Here is a 22,847-nt window from a genome sequence, read left to right on the forward strand (position 1 = left end):
ATCTATCTATCTATCTATCTATCTATCTATCTATCTATCTATCTATCCACACACATATACATATATCTGCACCTTAGTTTCCTCATCTTTACAACTAGAATGTAGGACAGAAGTATCTTCATGACCCTTCCAAAGCTAATAGCAATGATTCTGTGATTTTGTGTAGATTGGGGCAGAAAATGTCCTAGTATATTATTTCTATCCAGATTACATCAGAGAAGGCAGCAGGTTGGGAACAGCTGCCACCTGGTGACTATTTGCTTCATCTATGCTTTTGCCTTCCGAATCAACAAGTAGAAACAAGTGCAATTTCATGATCTTCTGAAATAATGTTTTATGTTTTGTAATATGTTTTATGTCTGAAACATATAAAGTTAAAATAAGTCATTACATTTCAAGCAACATTGATTAAGCAACAACTGGGCACAGTCACTAAAGAGCATATGAAAATGTCTGACAGAACCTCTGCCATCTCAGAATTTTAATTTTATGAGGACATCATATATGGTTCATACCAAAAGAAGATAACAAAAGAAAGTAATAGAGGTAAATGATCAAAAGACCAAAAATTATGAAGGATTCGGAAGATATCAGAGGAAGCATCATGAATTTTAATGATGATTTTTATAAACATGAATTTTAAAAGCCTACAATGGGTAGTGCCACTATATAGATAGAAAGAAGCAAGGGCACAAGGCAAAACAGTGATTTATCATAGAAGATATTTAAGTAATAACTAGAAGACCACTTGGAAAGGAGCACAGATGTTTTCAGGGGATGACTAGGAGTAAGGGTTTAAAAAAGTAGTTGTAGGTCATATTTTAGATAAGCCTGAATGTCAGTCTAAGGAAGCAGAGTGCAGAATGAATTGGGGGTGAAACATGAGAAATGGGAATACAGGCAAGGGGATGAGATAAATATGATGTCATGAGGACCTAACCTAGGGTGATAGTGGTAGGAGGACTGGATTAAAAAAAAAAATGCAAGAGCCATTTCTGAGTCAGACTCCACATGGTTTGACAATTGATTAAATTTGTACTAGGAGAAAGGAACTCTTTAGGATGGAGAAATGTAATCTCAAGTTTTGAGCACAAATGACTATAAAAACAGGCATATTGGGGTGCCTGGGTGGCTCAATAGGTTAAGCATCTAGCTCTTGATTTCAGCTCAGGTCATGATCTCAGGGTTGTAAGATGGAGCCCCACATCGGGCCCCCCGCTGGGGGTAAAACCTCCTTAATATTCTCTCTCTCCCTCTGATCCTCCCCTCATCCCTCTCTTAAAAACAAAAATAAAAAGCAAACAAACAAACAAAAAAACCAGATGTACTATTAAAAGAAACAAAGGACTTAGGAAGAAGAGCTTTTTTGTGTGGAGAAAAAAAAATCCTAATCTTCTATTCAGACCTGCTAAGGTTAGAGCTCAGAAGGATTTCTGGTAAAAGATATGCAAGGTAGAGCTAGGAATAAACATTTCAGTCTCAAGGGAGGGTCTGGACATAAAGATGCAGGGTTTGGAACCATCTTCAAAATAATCATTAAATGTATGAAAATAGGTAAAATGCCAATGAGTAGAATATGTACAGAGAAGATTAAACACAACATACTGATGAACACCAACTTTTAGGGGATGGACAGAAAAAAAGAAATCATAGAGGCAACAAAAGGAAAGAATCAGAGCTAAAGGGAGTTTTAGGGTGGGGCAGTGTAAAGAAGTCAAGACAGAAAAGCATTTCAAGGAAATCAACAAGGGAAAATGCATCAGAGAATCCAACGGAGTGAAAAGATAAAAAAAATCACAAAGACTCTTTGTTGAACCACTTGGCAGTTGTTAAGAGGATTGTTAAGGGAATCTTAAGAGAATTGTTTCATAAAATGCTGAGGACAAAAGCAAGAGAAGAAGTAATGAAGGAATTCTGACAGAGATCCTAGCCTATTCTCAAGAAATCTGTTGTAAGAAGGAAGGAGAGAGATAGAATGATAGCTTAAGAAGAAAAAGACCAAAGGAAGTCATTATAGATGGAGGGCAGAAACTTGGTGAAAGGGAAACATTTAAAATGACAAAAAGGAGATATCAACTGAAAAAGGCAAGATTCCAAAGACAAAGGCCAATAAATCAGGACACATCTGTAGGAAACATATTTGTAAAGAAGGAAAAATAATTTTTCCTCATGTGGGAATAAATTATCAGCAGATGGGAAAAACAGAGAATAATTCTATGGCAGAGAGAAGATAAAGTCCCATAAACTGTCATTGGGTTGTTATTCTTGATAAATAATGCAAGAATACATAGGCAACCACCTCATCTCAGTTTAGCCAGGGTTTTCCCCATTTTAGCCCTAAATTTCCCATTTCTCAGGAAATCAGGGCAAACAGGAATGGTTGGTAACCATAATCATGGATCAACTGCTGATTTCATGTGGGTATGGGTTAATATCTCAATGAGATTAAGCAAGAAATTTCAGAATAATTTTATGAGGAAACTTGATAGTTCATCAAAGATGGATGAATAGACAGCTGAATAAGAGTGATGGGCTATTTTATATCTTATTAGATGGCAGGAATTTGTAATGTCACTCAGTACGTGTCATCTACACAGATTCATGCTCAGCAGTGAAATGGGGGAAACTGAAGGATTCCATAAAACCTGCTTTTTGTTGCTTTTCCTGCTTCTATTCTTGCTAGGACCTGCACCCCCACTTTACACATGCCTCAAAATGCAAATAGTGTATTCCTCCTTGTAAGGGACAAGGAGTTAGTAATTTCTTTAAAATAGATAACATCTAAGGAAGGATCAGGTGTGAATGACTGGATCATATTCATCATATTCCAGACCACTGGAGCTAGACATCTCTATGCCCAGACCTCCTGACTCCAAGGAATAACACCTGGGCCCTCATTTTTGTTCTAATAGGTTCCTGGATGCCTAAGAGTACACATACACCAGACCACAATCCTCAGTAAAAACCCCCTAGACCGTGAACAAAGACAAGACTCCCTCCTTTCCTTCCTGAATCTCCCAAATACCCTGTTTGGACCTGAACTCTCTGTATACCTTCAATAAACTCTGCTTTCACCTTTCGCTGCCTTGTGTTTGATTTCTATCCTGCATGCAGCCAGGACCCTGTTGGCTGGTCCTGAGGAACCCACTCTGGGTCCTGGGACCCGGCCTGCCAGCATCAGCAGCACAGAACCATGAATTGAGAAAGCAAAAAAAGGAAAATGCAGTTTAGGGAGTTTGTTTCAGCTAGTAGGAAATGCATGTAGATTGGTAAAATTGTTTTCAAATTTGGGAAAATGACCGTTTCTTTTGTATATAAGTTGGAAGATTAATTTCTGGCTCTGATAATTTCTCATGTGATCCTCTTTACTACCTTCCTGTGGGTGTCGGGTACCAAAGGACACATTCACACCACAGTATGACCTCCTAGCCCGAAATCTTCATGTCTTAATGCTCAGTGAGTTGGTGCAATGGATTGTAGCATTCCTGAATGTCATTCAGAAATAGCTAGCAAAAACTTAACTATACAGAAAAGTGACTGTGAATCACATAATATTACTAAAGTCAAATAAAAGAATCTCCAGTTCATCTTCCCTGATACCTGATCCCAAAATTGCCTGCAACCATTCCCACACCACTCAATATGAGAAGTGTGATAAAGGTGAGTCAGAATGAAAAGAAACGACTGTTCTAACCAACTGCGGTTCAAATACCTTACCTTTACAAATTTTACAAAACCATATAACCTTCTAAATACATTAATAAGGCCTCCTCCAGGTCCTCAGTAGGAATTCATACAACTAAGGGATGCTGAAACTTCATTAGCTTATCCAAAAATCTGCACCAATACACCAGGTTTGTAGCTAATACTTGGAGCAATGCTGCCCTGCATACAAATACAGAACTTAAAGTCTGACCATATTAAAAGTCTTATGGTTCCTTTTTTTGTTTGTTTGTTTTTATTTAAATTCAATTAGCCAACTTATAGTACACCATTAGTTTCAGATGTAGCATTCAATAATTTATCAGGTTCATATAACACTCAGTGCTCATCACATCACATGCCCTCCTTAATGCCCATCACCCAATTACCCCATCTCCTCACCCATCTGCCCTCCAGCAACCCTCAGTTTGTTTCCCATAGTTAAGAGTCTTTCATGGTTTCTCTCCCTCTCTGACGACTTCCCCTTCTGTTTTCCCTCCATTCCCCTACAGTCCTCTGCCCTGTGTCTTATATTCTGCATATGAATGAAACCATATGATAATTGTCTTTCTCTGATTGACTTATTTCGCTCAGCATAATGCCCTCCAGTTCCATCTACATCCATGTAAATGGTAAGATTTCATCCTTTCTGATGGCTGAATAATATTCCATTGTATATATATATACCACATCTTTTCTATCCATTCATCTGTCAATGGACAAATCGGCTCCTTCAACAGTTTGGCTATTGTGGACATTGCTGCCATGAACATTGGGGTGCAGGTGCCTCTTTAGATCATTACATTTGTATCTTTGGGGTAAATACCTCGTAGTGCAATTGCTGGGTCATAGGGTAGCTCTATTTTTAACTTCTTGAGGAACATCCATACTGTTTTCCTGAGTGGCTGCACCAGCTTGCATTCCCACCAACAGTGTAAAAGGGTTCCCCTTCCTCCACATCCTTTCCAACATTTGTTCTTACCTGTCTTGTTAATTTTAGCCATTCTGTCTTTATACATATTGTTGTCTCTCTCTCTGGAGAGTTTTCCACTACACAGATTTCCAGGTGGAAGGAATAGCAAGTACAAAGGCCCTGAGGTAGAAATATGTTTGATGAATTGTGTCTGGTAGATTTTGAGGTCAAGGAACAGCTAAGAAACCAATATGGTTGGAGAAGAATGAGAGAGGAGTAGAGTAAAACAATGTGAAGCCAGAGATGACCAGGCAGGTCTTGCAGCCTGGTAACAATGCAAAGACCCTGACTTACTCTGAGTGAGTTTGGAAGATTAATTTCTGGCTCTGATAATTTCTTAGTTCATTTACTAAGACAGACATAGAACTGAATTGTCCTGCATAATAGAGTTGGAGAAACACTGAGCTCTGGGATCTGTGTGAGAAGGAGTTTAATGGATAGTGAACCTTCTGGAGAGCTTGGAATAGCCCAAGGCAAAAGGATGGGAGATTCAGGAACAAAGTCAGTTTCCTGGAGTGGGGGAAGAAAAATATGAAATATTCAGTTTTGGATCATCCAACACACTATTCCAAGATATAGAAATCCTTCAGAAAACAAAAGGTCTAACACATACAAATGCCTCTGTAAGTAGTGTTTTGAGGAAAAGAAGGAAAAGGATCGTAGCCCTTTGGGGTTGACTTGAGTTAAGAGAAAAGATCAGGAAGAGAGGATAAGATATGAGAGCCAACAACTCAAGAAATAGAAGTAGAAGCAAGAGAGGACCATAGAGAAATTTTCATGGGAAAGATTTTGGGTATCTCATCACGGTTGGAAGGATTCAAGACATTACTATTTTTTTTAAGATTTTATTTATTTATTTGAGAGAGAGAGCATGAGCAGGGGTGGGGTATAGAGGGAGAGGAAGAAGCAGACTCCCTGGTAAGCAGGGAACCTGACAGGGTGACACGGAGTTCAATCCCAGGACCCCGGATCACTACCCCAGCTGAAGGCAGACACAACCAACTGAGCGATCCAGGTGCCCCAAGACATTACTACTTAAATAGTAAAAGAAGAGTAACTCCAACACTGCACTAGATAGAGGCAGGCAATAATCAAATGTAACCACCGGAGTTACATTTGTATTCAAGTATTCACAGTATGCTATGCATAATAATAAATTATGGGAATGAACCAATCAATCAATGTCAAAGAATGAAATTCATTTAAGAAATGACTTTTGAAATAGCTAACCGTGATTTCTCACTGGGTAGTACTGTTTATATATTATACTTATATATAGGAGCTTTGGAGTTCCATTATGTTTTTGCTTTTCAAGCGAACACTTATTTTTAGCTTACTGTGTTCCAAATCCTAAGTGTTTTATAAGAACTCCATACCTTAGGTATCATTACCACGTCACTTTAAATATCAGAACACGAAGTCTCAGATAAAGTAATTTGCTCAAGGATGTACAATCATTTGGAGGAGAGGGTTAGGGCAAAACAAGGATTTAAATTCAGGCTGAGGATGCCAGAGCCCATACTCTTAATTATGTCCCTATATTCTTCTGTCTCATTTGTCCCACATTCATCATCGTGTTTCAGCTCATAAACATGGCATTAATTCAAGACATGAAAGAACCGAATCTACTTGGAGAAAAAATCTATGGGAGATACTAAAATGTACAACTGGAGGATATTCAAATCCTATTAAAAATTAACCAGTGTTTACATTAGAGGAAATCTAAATATTGTAATACAGAAGAGAAATGGACAAAGTAACCTCATTCCACAGAATTAAAAACAAGAAGAAAGAAATCACACATTTTCTAAACATTCTTTGGAGCTCCATGTCTACAATATGGCTATTTCACCAGTCTGATTCAGGCACCGATGCTATAGTTAGGATATTCTAGCAATAAAGAGAACTGGAGATTGTACAGTTCATGATACAAATAAGAGGAGTTTTAACCAACATGTCTTGACCAAGGTTGTTGGTGTGTGTGTGTGTGTGTGTGCACGTGCGTGCACACTTAATTCTTACAGGGCTTCCAAGATAAATTCTAAATGATGAGTCAGCCATCCTGGGCTTGTAGAAGACTCACAATCAAAGTATAACATGATTAGATAATAAGGGAAAGGACAGAAATCTCTTTCTGTCAGGAAGAGATTAAGAAAGAAGAGCCCTGAGATGCTGATAAGACTTAAACTTACATTGACTATTTTTTTTTTACTGTAACTAGAAAATGCCATAGCTTTTAAAGTGAGTGTGAAGAAGTAATGAGGTTTTTGCCCTTGAAATACTTTTTTTTAACAAACTGAGGGTTCTAGAGGGGAGGGGGGTGGGAGGATGGGTTAGCCTGGTGATGGGTATTAAAGAGGGCAAGTTCTGCATGGAGCCCTGGGTATTATGCACAAACAATGAATCATGGAACTCTATGTCAAAAACTAATGATGTAATGTATGGTGATTAACATAACAATAAAAAATTTAAAAATACTTTTTTGATGAAAAAAATAAAATTAAAGTAGTTCCAGTTTTATGATATAATTGACTCTAGAAAGAAGGAATAAAAGATCATTGGAAATTAATGAGTGTCCAGTATCTTAGGTACTTCTGTAACTGCTTGCCCTCAGGGTTGTCAGCTTTCTTCTAAACGCAAAGCTGTTCAAGTGTCCTTTTCCTCTCATTACAAGCTCATGCAACACAGCTACATGCATTCAGCACATGAGCCTGTCAAACACCGAGGAGACACTGGAAATTATCTGTCTTTTCATCTAACAAATATTGATTAGGCATCTACTATGAGGCAAGCACTGCCTTAGGATGTTGGCTCCAAAATTAGAAAGACACAGTTCCTGCCACTGACTCACTCACAGTCTGGAGGACAGTAAGACATGCAAGTAATTGGAACTGAGACTTGGCTAGTGTGTACCAAATGACCCTTCCATCTGTCTATAACTGGGTTCCTCCTATTATATAAGTATCTATGACAAAGTGGCCATTAAATATTTTTAATAGCACCCCTGTAAGCAATTACAATGTAATGTGGTGTGTCCTATATTAAAAGCATGTATATAATGCCAAAGAAACAGATAGAAAAGACATTCATCACATCTTAAATTGAAATTGAAATGACAGTTAATAACCTCACATCCTCTGTGACACTCTCTCCAAACATACCAGCCCACAGTGATGTTTATGAAGAAACATAGACTTTTAAGGTTGGAAGAGACCTTAGAAATTAGCTTGACCAACCTCCTCACTCTAGAGAGAGAGAATTAGAATCCCAAAATGCTTCACTAACTTCCCACAATCACCCACCTAGTTAAGATCACAGATAGAAGAAGAATGCAGATCTTCTCATATCCAGGCCCAAAACTCTCTGAACACTATCCCACAACTAGTCAGTAACACACACTGTTGTACTTAACTGGGCCATGGTTGTTTTATCTCATTGTCCTGCCTTCAATGCCTTCCATCCACATTTCTTACCTAAGGACTAATAACTTCTCCAGCGGAATGGCAGCAAAGACAAGACCAAAGCAGCTAGGCTAAGAGACATGAGGCCAAATCCCTGTTCTACCACTTACTTGCTCATAAACTTGAGGAGAAAATGACCTGATTCCTTTATATCTCAATTTCTTCATTCATTTAATGGAAATTATAATATCTGCATTTTCATGAGATTTAAAATAGACTATGCATATAAAACTCCTTGAGACTCCTTGCCTTCAGACCCTCCCTACTTCAGTCCATTCCCAAAGTGATTTCCTAATACAGATCAATCAAGTTATTCCTCTGACTAAAAGGGGAAAAACTAAACATCTAAATATAATATACAAAATTCTTTATAACCTTGACTCAACCTTCTTTGTAATCTCATATCCAGTCATATACTTTCTTATATTTCCCAAATATACCACAGTCTCCTACATCTCCACGTTGTTTGCACATTTCTACTCCCTGGTGTGTCCTGCTCCCTCCAAACTCGCCTCCTACTCATGGATTCATCTACCTCCCTAATTCATCCTTAAAGACCTTGCTTCAATCTTTGGCCTTTTAAAATTTAGAATGTATTCATGTACTATTTTTGTAATTAAAAAACTAAATAATATTCTACTCCAGAGAAAAATGTATGACCATATTTAAATGTTACCTTTTCTGTTATTTTTTCCTAACTTCCCTTGCCCATGTAATGGCATTTCTATGGTAACTGTGTAGCTGTACCCTCCTCTGTTACTAATATCATAATAAGTTTATGTGTCTGCCTCTACTCTGAGTCACTGAAACCCAGGAAAAATGTCCTATATCTCCCTCATAAGCAAGCTGAAGAACTAAACTCATGAAGAATGAGCAAAATGTCCTATGGGAGAGACTACACTACCTGGAATCAGGGTTGCATCAGCTATTCTTGGACAACCCAGATCAGGGCACATGTTAGAGCTTTTCTCTTCCAGGTCAGGAAACAGAGACAAATGTTAGGAAACCCAGTTTAGATTTCCTTGCAGTACCCTAATGGTGACCCTCCTGCTCTGAAAACTGCCACGTGTCATGTTGTCTGATATATTGGAGAAAATCACTAGACTAGACTTGCCCCTAGAAACCGTTTTTCCCTTAAAATTCTTAACACTAGATGTGCTTTTTTCTTCTTTTTTAATTTAAACTCAATTAGCCAACATATAGTACATCATTAGTTGCAGATGCAGGGTTCTGTTATTCATTGGTTGCATATAAAACCCAGTACTCAGCACATTACGTGCCATCCTTAATGCCCATCACCCAGTTACCCCATCCCCCCCTCCAGCAACCCTTAGTTTGTTTCCTATAATTAAGAGTCTCTCATGGTTTGTCTCCCTCTCTGATTTCTTCCCAGTTTTCCTTCCCTTCCCCTATGATCTTCTGCGCTGTTACTTATATTCCACATATGAGTGAAACCATATGATAATTGTCTTTCTCAATTGACTTATTTCGCTCAGCATAATACCCTCCAGTTCCATCCATGTCGATGTAAATGGTAAGATTTCATCCTTTTGATGGCTGAGTAATATTCCATTATATATATACCACATCTTTATCCATTCATCTGTCGCTAGATGTGCTTTTTAAAAAGCAAGCTCTAGGGTGGTTGATTAATTTCAACCAGGTACTATGCACACTCTTTGAATACATGATACCTGTGGAAAAGCAATATTAGAGAAACTAATGGCTTGGTTCTTGTCCTTTTCAGGGGGGATAAATAAGATGTGGATAGCATACTGTCCACTGAAAATTTTTAGAGTATAATTATGAATGTCATATAAATATTAAATAAAGATGTCACAAAGATATTAGACTCATTAATTCTTGAGAAAAACAATATGATGTTACAAACTGTTTGAAGTATATTCCAAAGAGCAGGGAGAGGAAATGGTAGATACATAGATGATAGATAGATAGATAGATAGATAGATAGATAGATAGATAGATGATAGATAGATGATAAATAGATAGATAGATAGATAGATAGATAGATAGATAGATAGATAGATAGATAGATAGGAACCAGAAATGTTGAAATAATAGATCTGCTTAAAACACAAAAAATTGGCCAATACCAATAGGACAATAACTAACTACATCTGCATGGGACACAATTTGTCTTTCTACAGAAAAGAATCATTTAATCATAAGCAATATTCTACTACTTACAGAGTTGTAAAATAGCTTTTGATCTACAATATATAACCTGGAAGTGTGTGTTAGACAATGCTAATTTTCCATTGAAGACATCCAATAATCCTTTTGTCCATTTCTAAGTCTTTTGCAATTTTTTCCTATACCATTATAATGTACTGATATGGCACTAATTCATTTTCTATAAAAATATTACTTCTCTGAGTTTAGTGACTAGTATTTTTTCTGCTTATCCTACTAAATATTCTGATCGCTCTTCAACATTGACTTAAAACGATATGATCTACAAAGTAGAATGGTGTCTCCCAAATACATTATTCATAAGATTTAATTGGGGGTACTTTTTGAAATTCACATTTCCAGGTTCTCCCCTGGAAAATCTCATTCAGTAGGTATGAAAAGGGACCTGGAAATAAGTATTTTTTAATAAGCACCACACACGATTTTTATGATCAGGTAAGTTGGGAAGTGTTTCATTAAAGCAAGGCTGAAAATAATCCTGTAACTAAATATAGTTTTGAGTACCCTTAAATTAATTAAACAATCATTAATTAAAGTTTTATTTAACTCAAGAGGTTTATCAAATCTTTTTTTTAGAAATGTCTAAATTTATGACCACTTACTGTCTCCCAAATCACTTAAGTATTTTACCAAAGCATAAATATTAATTGCATCTGACTTAATTGCATGAATTGCATCTTTTAACTTTCGAAGATCCCTATGCTCGCTCTATATTTTCCTCATCTTACATTGAATAATGTAATAGCATCCTTTGAACTGCCAAAATTATAGCAAAATAATCAACAATCAATAAACTGAGGTTAGTCACCAGGAATAGCAGAAACAGTTGATCCACCAAATCCTAAAATATCAGCAGATGTAGGGAGGGGCAAAGATGAGATCATGAGTCAGAGTGACATCTGAATCTGAAGAGCAAATCCATGAATTCACAAATGGCTAAGGGGAGACATTTAAGAAACAAATGTGGTAGATCCAGATAAATTTCCAGCACAGCATTTTGCAAAGAAACTATTCCCATAACAAGGGCTAAATCTCAGCCAGAACACACCAGTACATTGAAATATTTTTATTCTACTAGTAAATGGTTACTACCCTAAGTTCCTCATCCATTCCTCCTAGCCAATCCTATTACTGAAGGATAATATCTGACATGGCAGGGGATCCCCCAAACCTTGCTCATATAAATATTAAATGAAGCCCAATTGTCAGCAACCTTTCTGATTGTTTTAAGTCCACATCCCATCATGGTTAAATACTGTGATTATCACTCCTACGCACAGGATATCTCCACTGATAATTTCATGATACTCTTAACCAGACTCTTAAAACTACCAAAAAGAAATCCGTTTTCTCCTAGAAAAAAAAAAAATGAGTATTTGTCCTGTTATTCCAGCATTTGAATCTTTAGGTCTTACTGACCTGAAAATGGTAGCGATGTCCTTATATTCACATTGTGACTTTAAAATGATACAGTGCACTAACTGGGGGCTACACTTAATTCTTTTGCCAATTCTTTTTTTTTTTTTTTAAGATTTTAAGAGTTAGCGAGAGCAGGAACACAAGCAGGGGGAGTGGGAGAGGGAGAAGCAGGCTTCCCGCCGAGCAGGGAGCCCAATGCGGGGCTCGATCCCAGGACCCCGGGATCATGACCTGAGCCAAAGGCAGACGCTTAACGACTGAGCCACCCAGGCGCCCCTCTTTTGCCAATTCTTAACTGAGAAATATTTTGCTACTTCTTCTCTACTAATTCCTGTGCATCTTCCTTCTAAATACTTCTAAAAAGAACCAGAAAAAAAAATTGGACATCCATTTACCTGTAAGGGACTATGGTAAATGCTATTATACCTAATCATAGACCTAAACAAAGCAGTACAATTTAAAAAAGAAAACTACTTTAGCACACACTGGTACAATGTTTTTTTTCTTTCATGAGCCCACTGTATAACTCTTAATTTCAGTCTTCTCTGGGAACTCTATTTTTAAAATAGCTGGGCTTTCTCTTTAAAACAACTCACATAGATTAATTTACACACCAGCATATTCGTGTAGGGAATAAAATTAGTGATTTTCTTGCACTAGATGTCTAAGGCCACATCTTATTTCTTTCATTAGGACCTGGAAAAATCTGTTTACAACACTTGTCCTCAGTGTCCACCCATGAAAATGAGTATTGGACAAGATCAGAGCTTTCCCAACTTTGCAATGACACAAAGCTCTCTTCAAAGAAAATATTGCACAAAAGTTCAACAGATAAGCAGGGCTTCTCCAGTTAAAGGGGAAGGATGGGCAGAGCATTGCCAGCTTGAACCTTCATCTACTTCCCAGGAAATCCTGAGACACCCTAAAGGAACTACTTAAGATTCCACAAAACAGTGTGAAACACACAAAAATATGATCACTAATATCGTTTCCGACTCTAAAAATTCTATGAAAATTCTATAATGTGTTCTTAATGCTTGGGCTGTTCAATTAGACCCCATGAAGGCTCAAAGGATAAAGGCTAAACTAGTACAAACACACAGCAGAGGACAATATTAGGTCACTCATAATATAAAAGAAATGACCCAAAGTAGGCAAAGTTAAGTCTGTGTAACTCAATATCTGTCCCTTCACACTTCATGATATAATCCAAACCAAGTATCAGTGGAAGATAAAGTAATAGCAGAAAAAATAAAATCACTATAATATAGGTCATATTGACTGTGACCATTTATCTGAGGTTCTCTCTCTATATATATATATATACACATACATTATATATTCATACATTCATACATATTTCTCTTCTAAAGTTTCCTTTGATTGTTTCATTTTGGGAACATCTGTCCTCTAGGTTAGATCCTCAAAGCCACTGCTCCTATACACTGATTTCAGTTATTCTTGGTGACCATTATCAATCCAGTGATTTGAACAACTTGAGAAAAGTTGGAAACTTTACAAAATTGAATCCATATTATGTTGCACAGGGTAACAAGAGTTATCTGTTAAAAATGTAAATTCAGTCATATGATTAGTGTGCTTAGAACACTTCATGGCTTCTCGCCTCTCCTAGACTCAGTATGAAATCCAGGACCTTACATAATTTTCCTCTGTGGATCTCCCCAGCTTCATCTTGTCCCACTCTCCCCCTGCCCACTTCTGCTCCTGAAGTGGCAGCTTGGCCACATTCTGTGTTCTCTCCCCTGTCGTTGGGGCCTTAATTATGCCATTCCTCTGCTAGAAAACACATCTTTCAGCCAACTGCTTTAACAGTCTATTCATCCTTCAGACTTCAGCTTGAGCCTCACCTTCTCAGCAAAGCCTTCCTTGACCCAGTCTAAGTTAGGTAAACTGATATATATTCCAAATAGCGTCTTATACTTTTTCACAAAATTTTGCATATTTGAAATTGTTTAATTTATCATTTGTAATTATTTATTTCATTTCTGAATTTTTGTTGCCAGTAAATTCCTTATGGACAAGGCCATGTCTATCTTACGTATCCCCAGAGCCCCATTACTTCTCATAGTACCTGGCATTTGGCAGATATTTGACAAATATTTATTGGTAACAAATGCCACTTAGAAAATTTACAAATTTCTGAATTCACTCTTTAATAGCTAGTGGTGGTTTTAAACTCATTTTCTTAAAACTAAAAATAATTTTCATTTGTTATCAAAGATTTTATGACGCCTTCAAATTCTTGAACCAAATGGAATATTCTGAATATATATGCTTTTATAGAGCCATCTAGTGTCCATATTGTTTAGTGAAGCTTAAAATGAAGTAAGGCCAAAAAAAAAAAAAAGCCCATAATATACTTAACAGTGAGAAATGCATAATCTCCATCTGGCAGTAGCAATTTAATGCATCAACTGGCCACTTGAATAACTTTTTTCTCTTGAGCTTCCTCTGCCCTTTACCTCATAGACATTGTATTAGTCATTCTAGAATTTTTGGTAACTAAAACTTTGATGAGAGATCTCTGTTTGATGTAGTATATTGAACAAATATGCTGCTATCTACTCCCTCCTAAAACCCCACTAAAATGACAGGAGAAGAATAAAATATGCATAGACGTAGAAGGATAAATAAAATAGGATAGGAAACCTCAGCAGGTAAGAGATGTAACAAAATTTTGGAAGTTAAAAAGGAGAAGGGTGGATAGTAACTGACATCATCATTAGAGAAAACTAAAAGTTAAGGAAGGGGAACCAGTAAGAAGATGAACATCAGAACATCTCAAAAATTGATGGCACTATTAAAGTTACAACCCTTCTCAAGAAGCTCCTGTAAGGGGCGCCTGGGTGGCTCACTCATTAAGTGTCTGCCTTCGGCTCAGGTCATGATCCCAGGCTCCTGGGATCGAGCCCTGCATCGAGCCCTGCATCGAGCCCTGCATCGAGCCCCGCATCGGGCTCCCTGCTCAGCGGGAAGCCTGCTTCTCCCTCTCACACTCCCCCTGCTTGTGTTCTCTCTCCTGCTGTGTCTCTCTCTGTCAAATAAATAAATAAAATCTTAAAAAAAAAAAAAGAAGAAGAAGCTCCTGTAAGATATATGCTCCAGCAGAGGATAAACCAAGAAAAAAATAAAACATATCCAGGACACAGAACATCCAACAAAGGAAAAATGTAAAGGGGATTCCCAGGATGGTTAAGAAGGGAAACCTCAGGACTCCAGTTGTGAAGTAGGATAGAAAGCAACCAGTGTAAATTGGAGCAGAAGGATGGGGGTCTCTAAGAAGTATCAAAAAGGAAAAAAAGAAAAAGAAACAAAGAAACCAAAAAAAAATGCTGTTTAAATATAGGGAGAGGATATTGAAGCGCTGCCCGAATATTTGGGAATGAATGTCATAGGTACACGAAAAATTTAGAAAAATTTTAAAAAGACAAGAAAAAATATGAGCACAATAAATTGCCCAGCCAAGAATCATATTTAAAAGATAGTAATAATGTAGAAACTAAATATTGATTTAATCAACTGTGACAGAACTACACTCAGAAGATGGGAAGAGAGAAAAACGGGGGGGGGGGGGGGGGAATGGGTGCATATAAAAGAGTTAATTTCTTTAGCTAAATATTTTGATATTTAAACTAAAAATGTTTTAAAAGAACAATAAAATTTTATCATTTAAAATATGGAGACAAAGTCTGAAAAGAACAGAATGTCATTTCCTCTGGGAGAAGGAATCAGGAGCATATGGGAGTGTGACTGAGGACAGATTTTTTTTTAATTATGTCTTAACTTTTAAATTATGAGTGTACACATATAAAATTTTAATTAGTTTAATAAAAATATACACTTTATATATTTTCTTTCTTTTCTTTTTCCCATTGTGCATTCCCACACTGAGCTGTATGAGACAATAATACATCTTCAAGTTCTATCTAAAATGTACCAGTGTTGATAGCCTCATTTGGTTTTATCTGGAACTCTGATTACACGATATTGTAATTTTGACAACAAAATTGTCAATATTTGACAAATACTGACAACAAGAACACTTAATATTTTAAGACATGCACAAAAGACCCCTCACCACTTCTATAATTGTTTCCCATCAATGGTTGCTTGAGTATACTGGCCACTGAGTTCTCTCTGTGGGAATATCTTTGTGATGTCTGGCATCACAGAGCACTTGTTCTGAAAGACGTACAGGGTTACACATCATCCTTGTGCAATTTCCTACCAGATTTTTTCTGAATAACGCCTTAAAATTGGGAGCCAATTGCTGGCATTTTATAGTGGCCTCTTTGAATCTGTCTAAATAATCAGCTTCTTGGGGTTCTAAATGGACCACTACTTTACTGAGGGCTGCCTGTCAAATATAATTAGTCATCAGGTAGGGCACTTCTTAATTTAGCCTCAATGTTCTGCCTTTTTGTATGGATCCACATTTATTGTCACTTTTGTAGAAAGCATTAAAACGCTTAAAAGTTAAATGGGTTGATCATTTTAAATTGAGATTTCTACAGAGGAAAGTCTCTCATTTTTACAGCATTCCCAAACTATGGACAGCTCCAAAGGCATACTGCGTATCAGTGTATATATTAACTATGATTATCACTTGGTAACTGTCAAGCTTTGGTGAGTGTGATTAAGTTCTGCTGTCAGGGCTGATTTTACCTCTGAAAAGAGGTCATATTCTAGGCAAAAAACAGTTGAACATATTGCTTGCACATCTCATACCTTGTGTCTCCTCAACCGAAATGTTGGGCTGCTTACCATTACAACCTGAGAAATATGCATTTCCCAGCAGATAACAGGTTTGGTCTAGTCTACTCCGGTCTAGAACTAGACTCTCATGGACAAAATAAGACAAGCATAGGAACAGTTTTCATCAGGTTCTTGATAAGTGACAAAGACAAAATGCATCCAAAGGATGCCATTCTAAGGAGAAACCTGAATTCCCCAGGTCCCTAGGACTGACTTGAAGAACAGATCTCATATTTCACATCTGGTCACATAATCACATGATCCTTAAAAGAGATCTAATTTCCTAGGAGACAAAATTAATTTAGCATTTGGGAGCACAACAAAGAGCAAATCATAGGTCAGACCCAAGGTGAACCTCATCCCACTACTATGATCAGAGATACCCACAAGCAAGATATTAAGAAGCTCCATGGAACATACTGTTTTGGAGTTGAAGAGTCTTGGATATGGCAATGAGGGCTTCTGACATGAACCTTGGTAGAAATTCCACATCATTGAGTTCCTAAAAATATCACCAAAGCTTAATCAAGCAAAGTTAATTTATTATAGTTTATTGCAATAAGATAGAATTTCACTTCATTTTTTATATATCAAGTACACAGAAAAAAAGTGTTATGCTTTGAAGATCTCTAATTTGCCAATTTCTGATGCTAGTCTCTCTCTCTCTCTTTTTAAAAAACATACCCTGGGGAAAAATCCTCTGGCCATATATTTGAATCTTTCTTAAATACATCATTGATTAGGAAAAAGAGTCCTTTTTGTATAGACCAAATATACATATCTGGTCACATAAAATTGGGCCAGACTGGGCAGTTCCATCACAAACTTCCAATGCTATATGAAATGCCAGGTAAGGCTCAGGAACCCACACTAGACACATATTTTGTCATCTCCTGCAAGTCAGTAAATGGTGAAATAACAAATAGGTGCATAACATGTCACCAAAGATAATATCTTACAGTTTTTACATTTTCCTCTTTCTTGAATATTTTTGCTTTTCTGGCTTTACATGTATTTTAAGGAAGATATGCAGAGGAGAGATATCGTTTATAAGTTAATTTTGAAACAAATTTCCTATTATTCTCATATCAAACCCCTATATCAATTTAGAAAGATATCTTGATATTAATAGCAAATTGTTAAATACATAAGTTTTCAGTTCATCAAATGTAGTCAGTAAACTTGTGGAAATAAGAAAAAAAATAGATGAGAAAGAATGTGGCATTTTCAACCTTTGATCATTGTTTTTCATACAGAATTCACTGAGACAATGCACAAATAAAGGTAAATTTCATTTCAAACAAAAAAATTATTACATATATTTATCCTTTTTAATGTGACAATTGATCCAAATATTTTCTCTCTAATCTTTCCAAAACAAGTTACTAAATTAATCTCTTCCAATATTTATCAAAAGATAGAGATTTTAGATTGTGTCCATTGTAAAATTTCAATTAAATAGAGTTTAGATAAAATTGGATATTTGGACCAGTATCACTTGATGATTAACTAAATATCAAGACCTACAATGTAAATGTAGATATCAAAGGTAGAATAAATACCTTTAATAAACAAGTGAATAACATATCTATTTGGAAGGTGTGGGTGTAGGTGCTATTTTTATTTTTAAGAAGTTCACACTTACAAAAAAGTTGCAAGCATAGTAAAACATAATTCCCATATAGCCTTCAACCAGATTCACCAATTGTTAACATTGTATCACCTTTGTTTCACCATTCCCCTCAGATATATAATCATTTAAGAGTTTACCATAGATAACTTGTCTCTTTACCTCTAACGTCTTTAAATACAATTCCAAAGAAAAAGGACATTCTATAAACAGGTGATGTTTCAATGACATTGACATTTTTGAAAAGGATGGTCACTTTTACAGAATGTCCCTTAATTTGGTTTTTTAAGAAGCTTTGTCGTTAGATTCAGGTCATGCCTTTTTGGCAAGAATAACCAATAGCTATCAGTTGTTTCAGTACTAGTCAGGTTAGCTTTGAAAACTTGGCTAAAATGGGATCCTTCTCCAATGGTCACTATTTTTCCTTTGAAATTAGTAAATAAATTCTAGGGAGAAATTTTGGAACTGTTTAAATACTGTTATAAAACTTTCACCCAAATTTTAGCAGCCATTGATCATTCTTGTCTGAATCAATTACCATATGGTGGCAAAATGATTTTTTTTAATTTCATTATTTCTTTTTATTTTATTGATTGGCATTTTATTGTATAGAATTTTTAAATCTCTGGTGTAGGCCAAGATCCTTGTAATTAATCTCTCCCTGAAATGTGAAATAAGACAAAGAAATTTACCATGACTTGGGTTTAAATCTGATTTTATAGTATTTTCTTTGAAATATTTTAAAAGTTCTTCCTAGGGATGCCTGGGTGGCTCAGTCAGTTAAGCGTCTGCCTTCGGCTCAGGTCATGATCCCAGGGTCCTGGGATTAAGCCCCACATCGGGCTCTCTGCTCAGTGGGGAGTCTGCTTCTCCCTCTCCCTCTGCCCCTCTCCCCAGCTCATGCTCTCTCTCTCTCTCAAGTTAATAAATAAAATCTTTAAAAAAAAAAAAGTTCTTCCATGATAAAGGTGAAGTCCACCAAGCATAATATTAGTAATGTATAAATCCAATATTTACTTAATGTTAAATATTAAATGCCAGCACTGTCCCCTTTTTAACTTAGTTGTATTTCTTGTGTTCACCATTTAACGTGACTTGCTTTTTAAATATATATTAACCACAGTATTTCTGAAAAACCAAAAAAAAACTGAGGAAAATTACATGTTTCATAAAAAGAGCAATTATCAGAGGGGCTTAGAGCTACCTAATTCCCACATTTTACAGATTAAGAAAAAAAGCTTTGGGGGTACCTGGGTGGCTCGGTCAGCTAAGTATCTACCTTTGGCTCAGGTCACAATCCCAGGGTCCTGGGATTAAGGCCCATGTCGGGCTCTCTGCTCAGCGGGGAGTCTGCTTCTCCCTCTGCCTGCCGCTCTACCTGCTTGTGCTCTCTCTCTCTCTCTCTGTCAAATAAATAAATAAAGTCTTTAAAAAAAAAGGAAACAAAGTTTTCAAATGGACAAGGTAATCACCCAAGATCCCATCAATAATTAGTAACAATACAGGCCAAGAGTAAAGATCCCCTGTCTTCTACATGTTTAATTATTTATAAGGCATGTTAATTAACCAAAAAAAAAACTTCCTAACACAAAATAGTTATAAAACAAGCTTCCATATTTCTCTCCAGATAGTTAATGTGAGGTCTTTTCAGAGCTAACTAAGAAAAAAATATAACAAATGACATTTTAAAAAAAAATTTTAAGTTACAAAACACAGAGCACTAAGCTCCCAAAAGCAATAGGATTTTTTCCAGGAAGAGGGCTTTTATTCAGTAACATATCAGATGCTAGGATCTTTTTGTTTCCCAAAGAGGTACTGAGCTACTTCTCAGTCAGTAAGAAAATCACCCCAACAGTTAGGGCTGGGTGCTTAGCGGCATCCAGGCCATCTGTCCTTAGTCACACGGAGGACAGCTTCCCTAGCAGCAGAGCACAGTACCTCATTACCAGTAAATCCCAAGGTTCTCTATCTTTTGATTCCACAGTACTGTCTTCTCAGCGTGTGGTGCCTAAAGAACTTTGTTGTCAGGTGAGTTTATTACCCAGCATTTCCATTCCTAGTATTCTAAAGTAAACCTTCTAAGATGGGATTTTGTGAGGTGATTTTGCATTCTTCAGGGATTTTGACTGAGACTTCAAGACACAGTTTCAATCTGTACGGAGATAGATGTCAGCCGCTCTATTTTCTTAACTGGAATTGTGCTTGGTTACAGGAAGAAGAAGAAAGGGGTTTGGAGCAGTTTTGTGAATGTTTTCTGTGACAGGCTTTTCTGATGCCTCTAAGAGTGTGGAAGCCTTTGGCCAAGAATTCCTTGAATATGCACACCTGGAGGTCCAGATTCATACAACACGGAAACAGATGTCCCTGAAATTTAGTTTCCTTTCTTTGTTCCTTCAATTGCTCAAAAATGTATTTTAAATGCCTTCTACATGCCTCTTCTAGAAGTTGGAGATACATTAGCAAACAAGCAGAAATGACCCTGCCTTCAAAAGAGATGATATCTGAGATATATATATATATATATATATAAGCTGAGCAAGTTAAGGAAACAGAGTAACTGAAATAAACATACCTAGATAAGGTGCTCCTCATGAATTTCCATTTAGGTAAGTTGGGATTCTCTGTATCTGCCCATATGCCTCTTCTATTTTGGGGGCAATAGTTTTTCCTATGATTTCAGTTCTCTGACAGAGCTAAGAACAGTTGTTGATTTTTAAGTTTGTTCAGCTGTAAAAGCTGCTGTTAGGACAAAGCAAGACTTCTAAGCTCTTCATATGCCACAAAAGAAAGCAGAAGTCTTAGTGCAGTATTTTAATTACCTTCCTAAGTTCCTTGGTCTGGGTATTAATTTATAATCCATAGTCCCTTTCTGTTCCATTGAGCTGTTAAAGTGACTCAAAGATCATCCTTCCTCTCCCTCCTGCTAGCGATGCTATTTTACATAGATTTTCTCTACAGGTCTAGTCCCCAGTAGGATGAAGGCACACAGGAACCTTCAGCCCAAGCTCACTGCTTCCACTTCTCCCCAAAAGTTTCCAATCCCTGAGACCAGAACATATACCACATGGATCCAAGTAAACTAGATATTACCTTTCCTGGTTCTCCTTCCAACCCTACACATACCCCTGTCCTGACTCCTCTACTCCCTGTTTTTCTCATCACCATATCTGGCCTTGGTATCAGCAAGACAGAGGAAATTTAAAAGGGAACCACCATTCTTCCTGCACTCTCGTCTCCAGCCATAGGTGCTTCCACATGCAACTTTTATTGTCAAAACAAGATCATTTAGAGAAAGTAGAGGGGCAAGTACTGTGTAACTCTAAAATTTGTCCTATTTTTACCAACCATGCTGTAGAAAGGACCATAGAACAGCAGATCAGACTAAGCATAAGGGACTCAAAACATAGGCTCTCCTAAAGTTCTATATAAATTCCTCATTTAAATTTTGGAATGAGGGACACCTGGGTGGCTCAGTCGGTTAAGCATCTGCCTTCGGCTCAGGCCATGATCCCAGGGTCCTGGGATCGAGTCCCCAGTCAGGCTCCCTGCTCAGCATGTAGTGTGCTTCTCCCTTTCCCTCTGCCCCTCCCCTCCCTCACTCCTGCTCTCTCTCACTTACTCTCTCTCTCTCTCAAATAAATAAAGTCTTTAAAAATTTTTTGAAAAGATTTATATCATACAAAATACTTCCTTCAGCCATGATGGAATCAAAATAGAAATCAATAAACAATGTAATTTGGGAAATCCCACATATCAGAAATTAAACAACTAGGGGTGCCTGGGTGACTCAGTTGGTTGAGTGAACAACTTTTGATTTCAGCTCAGGTCATGATTTCAGAGTTGTAAGATTGAGCCCCATATCCAGCTCTCTGCTGGGCACAGAGCCTGCTTAAGATTCTCTCTCTGGGGCACCTGGGTGGCTCCATTGGTTGAGCGCCCAACTCTTGGTTTCAGCTCAGGTAGTGATCTCAGGGTTGTGGGATCAAGCCCTGAGCAGGGCTCCATGCTCAGCGGGGAGTCTGCTTGAGATTCTCTCTCTCCTCCCTCTCCCCTCTTAAAAAAAAAACAAAAAAACAAAAAACAAAGAAATTAAACAACTCACTTCTAAATAACTCATGGGTCAAAGAAGAAATCACAAGACTCTCAAGAACTGTGACGAGTCTGCAATTTAACCCTAATTGCAAGGTCACATGTTAGCCTAGTACAGTTTCATGAATGCCAGCACTGGAGACAAAAACAATTTATTATTCATAGCAATAGCAATAGCAAAAATACTATTTTTATGCTGGTTCCCCAAACCTCAATTTCCACAAGACAAAGTAAAGAAGGCCAGGTAATACTTGCACATGACAGCAGAGGAACCCCAAGCTTAGGGAATCCAAATATTTCATAATGGGTAATAAGTCTCCTTTACCTTTACCCTAAAGTAAGTCACTGTCTGTATTATATAGTAAATAAACCTGCCTTCTTCTTCTAGATATAAATACTATCTCTATGTCCATTGCAGTTCACTACACAAACATCCTTGAAAAAATAATCGAGGACAAAGGCAGTCATTGTCTCTCCCCACTAGATGTACACAAATGTAAGAAACACAAGGACAATTGCCTCCCAATAATACCCGCCCTTCATTTCTACATTTGGCTTGTAGTGAACTGTCCCATGAGCATAC

The 22,847-nt window shown here is 37.1% G+C and overlaps 1 long non-coding RNA gene across 1 annotated transcript in view; it reads right to left on the reverse strand.

The window, feature by feature from the left end:
* LOC118014973 overlaps positions 1-22,847 on the reverse strand; it is a 268,840-nt gene that overhangs the window by 205,700 nt on the left and 40,293 nt on the right. Inside the window, exon 2 of the long non-coding RNA XR_004680459.1 lies at positions 16,966-17,047. This is a non-coding gene — a long non-coding RNA (uncharacterized LOC118014973). The remainder of the gene's footprint in view (positions 1-16,965; positions 17,048-22,847) is intronic.

The sequence above is a fragment of the Mirounga leonina genome, unplaced genomic scaffold, assembly GCF_011800145.1.
Source record: "Mirounga leonina isolate KUSES-001 unplaced genomic scaffold, KU_Mleo_1.0 Mir_165, whole genome shotgun sequence".
In the NCBI taxonomy this organism is placed as follows: Eukaryota; Metazoa; Chordata; class Mammalia; order Carnivora; family Phocidae; genus Mirounga; species Mirounga leonina.